Below are 12,032 nucleotides of genomic sequence, written 5' to 3'. Positions count from 1 at the left end.
AATTCAAAGACATATCCACTAGTATCATACAACTTGTTCGTATGAACATGTCATATGCTTAAGAAAGACTACCGTGTTGTACATAGTCTAGCAAATGTAAATGCTGTGAAAAATTTTCCGTCTGTTTAGCTAAATTCTGCAGAGAGTATACATTTAAGTTCCAATGCCATTAGAGTCTCGATTGAAACTTATTCTAAGAAGTTCTATTATTTATTTCAATAGCCTGATCAATACATGCCTTTAAAGATAGCAAATCTTTAACTTTGGATACTAAATATAGTCTACTTAGGACAGATGTTAGGACCAAAAGTATGTCCGTCAAATAGCACAAAGGAGTAAAGTAAAATTAACATTCAGTTTTAATAAGAAACCGTAACACTTTATTACACGTAACACTTTATTACACGTAACACTTTATTACACGTAACACTTTATTACACATTAAATGCATAAGTTCTATAAGGAAAACAATTTAGACAGAGCTGTACCCTGAGAATTAAGTTTCATAAAATAATCATGGACCACAAAGGACATTTGACAACAAAAACAACTACGGCTATTGTTCAGTTCTACACGCTTCTTTATTTTCCTATCTTCAAAATACACCTCTTTCATTAAATGGCGTCAAAAACAAGGAAAAAGGATCAGTAACATGCCAAAATAAACAATTAATACTGGCCGTACCTTGTAATCAAGATAGGGAAGACATCTTTTCATGCGTAATTACGTTAACTGCAAAGAAGGATAAATTACGTTGAGAGTATTGTTGCAGATCTCATAATTATGGTTGAAAGTTGTTTTCCTTAGTTTAAACGCCAAATAGCGCTCACATAATGTAGGGCAAATGGCGTTGCTTTGTAATTCTCAAAACTTCGGAAAAAATAGAATAACTACGAATAAAATTTCTAAGATTCCTCGATTAATAAGAGACATATTCATATGAAACTGGATTTTTCTTTTAATATTTAATATCAACTTTTCGTTTTCGAATTGAATACTGCATTTTCTGTATTAGTTTAAAATTAGTTGAATTGCAATAGCTGTGATATTTCTAGTATAAGAAATCAACGTAACAAAAAAGGAGATGACCGTAAACGGGTCGTACAATCTTGACCTATCTACTATGTGCCTTTCAGAATGAAGATTAACGTGGTACAAATAGGCGTACGAAGAATCAATTACAACTAATTATCTCAGCAAGTATATTTCTGTAACACTGACAGAGTATCCACTTATTTCAGTGTGACGAAAAATGTTATCGGTCATGGTATGAAATGCGCATAAATATGAGAAACAAATAACCATTTTTCCATTATTTTCTATGCAGTATGATTTTGCCTTATGTTTTCACAAATCATGGTCGTATATGGACGGGTTTCATTCTATAACTGAATCTAGCTGTCTTCTTTTCACATTATTCGTACACATTTTGTGAGGTCAGAAGTAATCGAGTTTTAAATTAGTAACTTTTTCTCCCATTTCCTTTCTTAAAAGTAGCTTGTCTTTTAAGCAGTTAAATTGAAGCAGAAATGAAAGAGATTAGGTGAAAGATAACAAGAGGTTTATGGTAACACCATTAATTCTCCAAATAATAGTAGCAGGTGCTTTTGTCGGCTTAAGCGACACCTTACTGAAACGAGGTATTCATAGTGCCAAAACCAGTCTGAAACAGGGTAAGCGACCAGACACATCAAACAGGATACCAACCATTTTATTTTGTTTGAAAATGAACAGACACACACACACACACACACACACACCATCCAATCTTTTTCAACTAGTAACTACGATGCGCGTCGTCAGTGCCTTTACAGATGTATCTCGATAAGGCTCTATCGCTCTGAAAACTAGTTTCTAACCTCTTTAGTAATTAAGGACATTTTAAATATGCCTATATTACGGCAATACTTACGGTAAAACTGAATGATTCAACTTGCTTTCATCTTGAAAACTTTCTAAGCTGAAGCGTCTCTTGCACTGGTATAGTGGAATATTTACGGTATCAACATATATGTAAATAGGGGCGTTTACGTTCTTGTTATTGACGTGCCCTTGACTGTCGCACAATTTCCTCTCCGAGTGTTTACTGTACGCAATAAGCATGATATAATCTTGACACTTTTCATACAAAGGTGAGGTGAATTTGAGAAGGTGCGAGTGGAACGTTAAGAACTTACCAAAGCTCTTGCTGTAACAGTACAATGTTGTCCTCAGTCTAAGAGTGCTTTCTTATTCTATAATTGTCTTCTGCCGATGTAACTGTTCTCCGAAAGTGTTGTCTGGCGTGATAATGTCCAAGCCACACACACACAAAAAAAAGACTATGGATAATAGTTTCCTCGGGAGAAGGCAACAGTAAATTTAGTATATTGTATGACGTCATGTGACGTCATCTAACGTCGGATCGTGGCAAGAGTGCAACATATTTTATTCATGTAGCCAAGTATAGTATCCAGGCGCCTTCAGAGGTTGAGAAAATCCAGGACCACAATGAGAATTTGAGTCCCATAGGCCCTGGTTATATAGAAATGTCGAAATGAATTGAATGCCAAAGAAGCCCATATAATTTACTATATAAATATTTCAGAGACAACTAGGTACACTACGCAGTATATTTATTATTTTCAGAACTGTATATTAAAAAGGCCTTTCGATACCCCTTTGGGATTGAGGTCCAGGCCATATGACCCCCCCACACACACACCGCTTTCACCCCCTCCCCCTTCCCCTCTGATTGGGCCTGATAGTATTCCTGTAGTCATCTTATCGGAACTCAGGATTTATTATGTAATGCACTCAACCCAACAAAGAAACTTGACTGCGTGTGGCAATAGTGTCTGTAGGAACAAACGTAATCGCGATACTGAAGTTATATATCTTTCTGATGTGATGTTCTTTCATGCTTACCTCCTGTGTCTACTGTGTGTTCCTACACGTGTCGGAGATGACGAAACTGTTTCGGGTACTGATTCTATGAGTACCTAACATGAAAAAAAAAAACTTTGAAACGACAAACAGTTCAATATGCCTTTAATACCGTGTACCAACTTTACTTCCGAAGCAAAAGTCTTCGAATCAATACTCCCAAACACTACGCAGTTACACGGATAGTAAAAGAAAATGCACCTTAACCATAGCTATATGCATACTATTATGCAGCAAAATGCAGCAGTACTCTCACTGTCTATTTAATTTAAATGAAAGAAGAAAACTCATAAAAAATAAGCTTTCAAATTTTAGCTTAGAGGAATTCTGAAACTGGAAATCTTGTCGGACATTCACATCTGGTGCCCGTCACCTAGCTGACTGACTATATAATATTCAACTTGGGATGGTCGTACCATCATAGTTTTTCAACTATGCTATTGAAATCTTCAGCGTATATTACAAAAGTATTCTTATTTGTGTGGGGGAAGGTGGAGCTCGTCATATGAAATGTTTAAAGAAAATTATATTGACAAAGAGGCGTTGTTATCTATACTCCGGAAAATGATCAGTTACAGTCTCTGATTCATTGTTTATCGTTTTCTTCATTATCATTTTTTAACGACAAGTAACACCGGCGAATGTTTACCTACTTAAAGGAAATTTTCCTCGCCTGGTTTTCTTTCTTTTTTCTTGCTATAGTTGGATCCTTTCACTAAATCTGTCTCTCTGTAATATACCTGTAGTTAACTATAAGCTCACGCAGGGATGCCTCATAATTTAGTGCTGGTTACCTGTACCACACAAAGTACCCACCAATCACTATACGGAAGTGATAATGCATTTTTTTTAATAACACGATAATCATATAATATATATTTTATAAGGATGAGCTGAGGATTTTATTTCTCACAATTTGTCTGCTTTTTCTGGTCTGGTGGCTGTACTGAATCAAGTATTTACCTTCACGAGACAGAGAAGTGCACATATTACTATCTCAATAAATGGAGTGTAACCCTATACAAACATGATGAAAAAGACTGAATTATAATCAAGAGCAGATTGCATATCTAAATATCTGTAAATCTTGGGTTACGAATAATGTACCCTGTTGTGAACATGCTACAAGAAAGCTCACAAAATGATTAGCAGATGTGTTTGGGTTAGAAAATACAACTTAAATAGAAGTATAGAAAAACAGACGAACTGACTGGGGGAAAGGTAGAAAAGGAGATTAGAACACACACACACACACACACAGAGTAGACATGTCAATAATATCCTAATCTTTAAGACATTTTTGTGATGAGGGGGCCCCGAGTGGCCGAGTGGTCTAAAGCGCTCACCATTACGGATCACCACCATATGACCTCTGTCTGCGTGGGTTCGAGTCTCGGGCTCGACCAATGTGGGTACGTGAGAAGGCTAGCCAGTAGGTTCTCGTGGGTCGGTGGTTTTTTTCCGAGGCTTTCCCGGGTACTTCCTCCGCCGTTTATACTGGCCGCCCTGTATAGCCTATCTTGTGCTGAAAAATGGCGTTAAACCCAACAACATTTTACGATACATTTAGTTTTAGCAAGCTCAGTGTACATCCATACTATGACCGCTGTCGTGCTTGTCTGTTTTCTGGTGAAAGTGGAGGCTACATAAATGAGAGAGATGACTAAAACAACAGAATCGTCGTGTAAATGAAGCATTTTGTATCTGCTTTATTCTTTCATGACCCAAGGTGATTTAATCAATCCAAAAATGTAACATGGCAGATTAGCTCAAATAAAAACGCGCCCCAGCATGCATTCTTAGGATATCATGTTCGCTCTTTGATCATTACAGCATTTATTAAGTCCATATGACACCAAATCAGTGCAAAAGAAAATGTACATTGTAATTAATCTTAACTGCTAGCAGTAATTAGTTAAAGTATTGTAATGACGAAAAGTTAATTCACCTTCATTTGTTACTTGTTTAGGCTCGAATAAAAAGTAACAAATAAAAGAGTGAAAACAACAAGCTTTGAAAAATTTAACAAATAATTTATTTCCCTGGAAAAACTCTGTAAAAATGAAAAACATAACTTACAGTTTTAAGAATCAAATTTAAAAATAATCCAAGAATAATCCACGAATCAAATTTAAGAAGTCCTAATAATGAAATGTTCTAATAAATTCAAGTTCGAGTCCGGACGAAAAATTCAAGATGGAAGAGGATGACATATACTGTATCCTTTGTGGTGTTGGATTGTCTACAGTTCTGTGTTATTCACAAACAATAATACGGTGTTTGAATTTCTCAATAAAATTTAATGAAATGTCTTGTCCAAGAATTCTGTATGAGCACTCATATATTTCCAGGAAAAAGAATTAATCCTTTTGAATCCAAATAATTCGAATAAACATTAAAAAGACTCCGAACTGACACAACAAAAGAACACCTTTATGTCCCAGTGTTTTTAAGTCCGACTCCGAGATATCTCAATAAACAATGATTATACAGTAAATCGCAACGCAAAACAAATTCCCGGATGAAGGTCAACTTTCCAGACCCTTCGAGAAGTATTTACGTATATAAAGCACGTAGTCCCAGTATGACCTTGACAAAAACCAATCATTTTACTCTAAGAATAGGATGAAAGTAAAAAGGTATTTACTTCTCTCATTGTTTTATAAACCAAGGTTCGAAACTAGGCCAGTTTTAGATGTTTACAACTGACGAGTCAAGGTCAAACTATTTTCTGAAACATTTCGAGTTCCTAGCAAACAAAATTACATTATTTTGGCATGTAATTAAATTTACAAGAAAAAGATTTTAAAACTTACCATCAGTTAAATTAAATCAAATATAAATTAAATTAAATATACGTAAGAAGGTACAAATAATTAATAAACTGCCACTAAAAAAGCAATTCATTCCCTACTTTCTAAAGCTTATACACAATTTTATGAAGTCCAATACATTTAGATTATGCTTTCATTGGCAGCTAAGACAAGTAGTTGTAAAGCTCAAGTTGCTCACCAGTAACGTCAGTGACAACCATGATCCGAATATGGTCAAGAAGGCATGTGTTTCATGTACTCTCTGTACATTTATAGAGGTCGCTATAAATTAACTGAAAAGTTTTAATTTTTGACGTTTTTTAGTAAAGTTTTAGAAACTAACAGTAAAAAGATCGTTTCTTCTAGTCGCACCATGTGAAATAGTATTGCTAGTGACTTTGTTAAATAGATATATATCCGCAATTAATATGCTCAAATCTAGACGATGTTAAAATGAATTTGACATGTATAATGTCTCTTGTGCTCTTTAAAGGCAACGTATAAGAAATTATGCTTTGCTTAATGTCGGGTGTGGATGAATGTAATGTGTTGATTATAGGTTTATGTTCCATCGTAGTCATTATACGCTGAATTTTACCAACATTACCTCGTATGACCACAGCAGAAACTACGCATTTTACTTTGTAATAACCACGACGAGTACCTAATTACAGTATTGTGATTGCTAACAGGTAAAATTATTTGACAGAATGTTCATAAGAGTTAGAATTGAAACAAAACAAATTAAATATTTCTTTGATGCGTTTGACCCAGATTACTTTTGTGAAATCAACCGCCAAATGCATGCTTACATTAATTCAACATCCTAAAAATCCGTACAATACTCAGAAAAAAAGCCTTTGTATAGTTACTGGATCCACTTGATGCTGACTTCTTTAATACATTTGAAGGCTAGGCGATGGGTCTCCGTTTGAAACAAAAATTAATTCTCTGACCTGTTCCATTTTAATTTAATATATGTACAATGAAAGAACTTTTTGCGGAATGAATAAAAACAATTAACACAAATTTTCAAAGATTCCATTTGTTTCAAAAATCTTTTACTTTGAATTTTATGTTATTGTTTGTAGCTAGTTTTTGTGTTTTAACGTAAACATTTTCATATTTGTAAGAACAATAATATTTGCTCTGTTTGATAAAAACATTAAATGTAGTTACGCTTTCTAATCGCATGAAGTGACGCGCGTGTCTGACATCAGAGAGCAAACTTAAGTGAGCCTGACAAGAAGGAATTTGGCAGCCTTTATGATTTATGTACTATCTACACTCCTGCTTTTGATTTAAGCATGCGATTGATTTATGAGGATCTAGTACAGATCGTGGAGTTTTATTAGAAGACATTGTAATGTAAAATAACGCTCTTATTTAGGTATCAAGGTTACTTAAACTATAAATCAAGAGAAACACAAACGAATGGGAGCATCAAAATACATAAATAAGGAGAAGTACTTATATAAATCAAACATAATTATGATTAGAGTAATAAAGTTCTAATATTTTTCTATGAAACAAGGAATGGTTTCGGCATTTAGTTTTAATAAAATCCAAAAGATTTGAAGATAAAAAATAAAAGTAACTTAACCCAAATAGAGATTTTGTGCTAATTTGCACATGTGATCTATTGCTGAAGTCACTGAAGGCTTTCTTACAACAAAGGTATACGAAGTTTAATGTTTTATGTTTCTATCAGTTATTTTTTACATTAACATTTTAGTATTGGTATGAACACTAATGTTTACTCTATTGGATTTAACAAATAAAGATGTATTTTCATCTGCCCTGAAGCCTATACATTTAAAAGTCGTTTTCTAATGCACGAGTTCGGGTGTTTGACAGTCATTTTCTTTAAACAAGTAAGTTAGTGCAGTAAAAAAAAAATGACGACCTTTGTCCTTTAACTAGTTTGTACACTTTTATGTTTGTTTTAGGCACGTGATTGATTAATGTTGCCACAAATTATTAATATTTCATCCGATGTAACGGAAGAAAATGTATTTAAAATAATGCAGGTATGTTTTAGATTTACCACAACCATACATAACATGACAAACAAAGGAATGTAAATAGAAGTAATGAGAAGTCTTTATATAGATCAGATGTAATTATGTTCAAGGAGATACGTTGTTCTAATTTATAGATAAGATAATGACACTTTTCGAAGGTGATCAAGGAGTCGTAGCAAAATATTATTTAAAAAACAATCACTCAAATAGAGATACTGTGTCAAATCACGAACTGAATATTAACCGATCTATGCGCTCTCGAATGATTCGCCTACAACAAGGAGATACATCGAAGAAAAGAGAAAATATAATATATTTAACCCCACCTTGAGATAACTGGTTCTTTTCACCATTGCTATTTTGATAAGTTTGATACGAATTAGTCTTGCGACCGCAACAAATATCCACAAATTTATTTTTAATAGTTCGTTCCTGCATCATCAGCTTGGAGAAATTCTGTCTTTGTTTTCCTCCACCTATGATATCAATTTCGCTCCTTCAAAAGTGAAGATTTGAATATTTAATGACTGCCAAAGTATATCCCTTTCCTAAACTGCGTAACAGATGTGGTGCGAATTTAGACACTAATTGGTTACCGTTCAGACATCTGGACGAAAGGACAGGGCAGAGTCCTTCACACTGATGAAATTCTTTAACACCATTCATGTACAAAAGTATTTTATTTTATTAGTTTCAATTTAGTCATTACAAACAAAGAAATACTTTACATTTTTATTGAATGATTCAGACTTTCCGAACGATGTAATTTAAACTATCTGACGGTGTTTTTCGTATTTGTTGTACTGTAAATTAGCCCCATACTAGATCAGGCTGCTTGGACCATACACATGATATCTGAAACTTTATTACACGATTCTTGTGACAGATTTCGTTGATTGATTAAACTCTTCTCCAGCGGCAAAGGTAAGGCATGTTGCTGATTGCACAGACGTGTAAAGACTGACTCTCACAAGATGTAATCACGTACTCTTTGTCATGATGAAGGTACAATTCCGTTTTCATTTTTCTGAAGAAAAAAACAACTAAATTTCGATCGTTTGTTCTAAACCATGCAATAAAATACATACATACCATTGATGGGATGAATATGTGTAAGTTATTTACTGAGTGTTATGGGGCAAAATTATTATAATTATTTTGATCTCGTACACGTCGTCCTCTTTTTTGGTCACTCAACGTAACTCATGCAATGAACTTTCCGTTCATCTACTAGTTTATAGACACGGGTGTTTACGTGCACGCACTTGTCCTGTGATCAGAAACAATCATGTCCTCCAACTGAATAAATAACCTCTTTCTCCGGTGTTTAACTTTTTTCCCTCATTTTTCTGATCTTCAACGCTCCAAACAATTGATCAAACACAATCGCTCCGCTGTGAGGAAATCGTAGGAACGCTCATGGGTTTATACAGAAAGCGACGTCATGCGTCCACTGTATTGTGATTGGAAGATAGAAAACACACCCTGACTGAAATCTATTAACATGATATAATTGGTGCACCCTCACAATTAGTTTCATTCTGTCCGAGATTATCGAGACATGTTGGCCCACTGTGTCACCTGTTTGCAAGACAACCAGACAAGATGTGGACGGGCGATAAATTCTCCGCCATCATTTCCAGCATTCCATTTAATCCAAAGTACCCAGTGTACATCAAGGCAGCTTGGGCAATCATACGCATTGCAGACACTGCTATTTGGAAGAAAAGAGTATGTGTGGAAATGATGGATGCCTCAAGAGAGTATTGATCTACAGACCGGCCGTAAGGAGAAGACGGAGAAGAATTGTGAAATGGTACCAACTTTGTTGACACTCTATGGTTAACCCATCCAAACAGCCTTTTCAGAGCCACCCATTTCTTTTAGAAACAGATGCAAAGCAGAGAATATTAGCTTCAAAATCTGCGAGGTAGAATGAAATATCTCGGTTAAGACATTCATCTCAGACAGCTCTGTTGAGTTCATAAAAACCCATTGGACTCGTTTGCTAAAGCTAAATTAAAACTTCAATTCTCTGATTATGCAGATAAATTTTATTCGCATTTAATTACAGATTTGGTTTCAAAATATCAGATGATGCATCTATTGATTGTACCCAAAGTAAATGAAAATACATTTGTCACATGCATTTTGATTTTTTTAAAATTTCCTTAAAACTGAAATTTAACATATGCGGCATCTGCAAACCAGTAAAAGGCATTGCGTATGCATTTAGTTCCATTCCCTTACAAACAGGATCACGTCAGTTATTTAACAAGAGTTCAAGGTGGGCCTGAGAGGTCTTACCTGGCTGAAAAACTACATCAAAATGCCAGTTCTGTCCTTATATACATCTCCAAGAGTCTTTTAGACTATATTTTACAATATACCCTGCATGACAGACCTTACAATTCCATCTAATATTTCATGATGCTTACTCGTGTAGTGTAGTCCACCTGACTTTAACTAGCTAACCACAAATAGCTCAAAACTTGTAAATATGTTGATTATTAGAAACTTGACAACACATATTTACAGATCATATGCAATCAACGTGACATAATTGAAACAAAAAATAGATACAGTCATGCACCAAAAGTAATAAAATATAGATATACATAACACCTCCCCTCATAAACGAAAAGAAAGATGCCGTATGAATGACACAAACTATATAAAACAAAGTACTAAAGTACAAAGCTACGTGAAAGTACATCTGCACTCAGATTCCCGTTTCCCTTGATGTGCCTAATGCCGAAGTTATATTCCTGCAAGAGCTTAACTTTAACAGGTTGACCTTGACGATGTTCCACATTATTTCCTAAGAACTGTAATACGAGCTCGGCAAAAACTCACTTTCAGTGAAATTAATTGTCAGATTTGTCTCATGCAATCGAAGAAAGAATTTTGGATAGTTTCCAGGTGGTCTTTTAAGGCGTCACTGTATATAATGATGTCTTCGATGTGTGCATCAAAGCCATCTACATGAGATGCACCATGTTCATTAAACGCTCGAATGTTGAAAGAGAATTTTTCATACCGAAAGGATTCACTTTATATTGGTAAAGTCTACGCGGGAGATACAAATGCCGACATTTCGTTTGCTCTTCCGTAAGTGGAATTTGCCAAAATTCTCACTACAAGTCGAAATTGGTGACGTATTTTTCATTTCCGATTTTGTCAATGCGGTCATTGTTTGTTGGTATTACAAATAAAATTGTTTTGGTGACATTGTTCAATGTTTTGTTTTCAGTGCACATAGGTAGAGTATTATCTGGTTTTGGCACTAGTATACATGGCGAACTCCAATTACTTTGCTTGGTTCAATAAAATCATTCTGAGACAAATATTCAATTTCCTTTATCAAACTTTTCTGCTTGAGAGGATTCACTTACGTAGAATATACAATTTCAACATCATGGTAGATTTTATTAGTTTGTGTTGTAACATCTGGAAATAAGTTTACATATTCACATATCAGCTGTTTTAACCCATTCCTTTCTTGTGTATGTAGATGCAAAAGTTTCTGGTCCAGATTATGTCAAATATCGGAATTCCGAAGACCAATTACAGCAAAGTCACTCCAGTCTGATTGCAAGACATCGTTTAAAACCGAAATGTGTGGGATAGGCACAACTAAATTGATAGACTCATTAACAGGATTATCTCTATCTATTTAGCATGTTTATATGGCAGATTGTATATGTTCCCGCCTCCCAGGAGTGTTGTTAACATAATTTAACTAACTTTCTTTTTACTGTATAAAGAGCATAATACTTACCCGAAAGAGGATTTTGAGATATGGGCAAGAGAGCTTATTGTCAAACTTAGAGACATAATAAAGAAGATTAAGCTCTGAGTCATCGGTAGAAAGAGTTTTCTCCCTAAACATTCAATGATATACAGACAGTATGGCCAAAAACAAGTTCAAAAGGACTTAAACTTAATGATTCTTCAGCTGACCCCCAGTGTGAAGTCTTATTGACTCCTAAATAACCATTGAATGCAGTTTCATTGGCTAGACTAAGAATTTCCTGTCTATCCAACTTTTAAAGCTAATATGACTATATGGTCTTACACAAAGTAACTGAAAAGAGCAAGAACCAATAATTTATATCCCTGGAAGACAAAGTGTATATTTAAAAGAACTTACAGTAATGCGAATTAAATCCCAAATAGTCCTAATAGTGTCATCACAAGTTCAAATGTGTGATGTTCCAACTGAATTCCATTGGTATTCCAAATAATTTCTAATATTGAATGTGTTGAT

The 12,032-nt window shown here is 34.6% G+C and overlaps 1 protein-coding gene across 10 annotated transcripts in view; it reads right to left on the bottom strand.

Annotated features, from left to right (window-relative positions):
* Positions 1 to 12,032, bottom strand: part of LOC149801495 (uncharacterized) — an 85,610-nt gene that overhangs the window by 14,296 nt on the left and 59,282 nt on the right. For 4 of the 10 annotated variants that reach the window (XR_016420665.1, XR_016420662.1, XR_016420667.1 and 1 more), the window contains exons 2-3: positions 2,908 to 2,981; positions 685 to 732 (exon numbers count right to left, since the gene is read on the bottom strand). The exons of 1 other annotated variant lie outside the window; for it this stretch is intronic. The gene's annotated coding sequence lies outside the window, so the exon portion shown is untranslated. Of the gene's footprint in view, positions 1 to 684; positions 733 to 2,907; positions 2,982 to 3,574; positions 3,661 to 12,032 lie in introns of those variants that run through there. 5 more of the 10 variants (XR_016420666.1, XR_016420663.1, XR_016420670.1 and 2 more) reach the window with 3 other exon arrangements.

The sequence above is a fragment of the Sinohyriopsis cumingii genome, chromosome 4, assembly GCF_028554795.1.
Source record: "Sinohyriopsis cumingii isolate HCF-2022 chromosome 4, ASM2855479v2, whole genome shotgun sequence".
Lineage (NCBI taxonomy): Eukaryota > Metazoa > Mollusca > Bivalvia > Unionida > Unionidae > Sinohyriopsis > Sinohyriopsis cumingii.
This window is presented reverse-complemented; position numbering and strand designations above follow the sequence as displayed.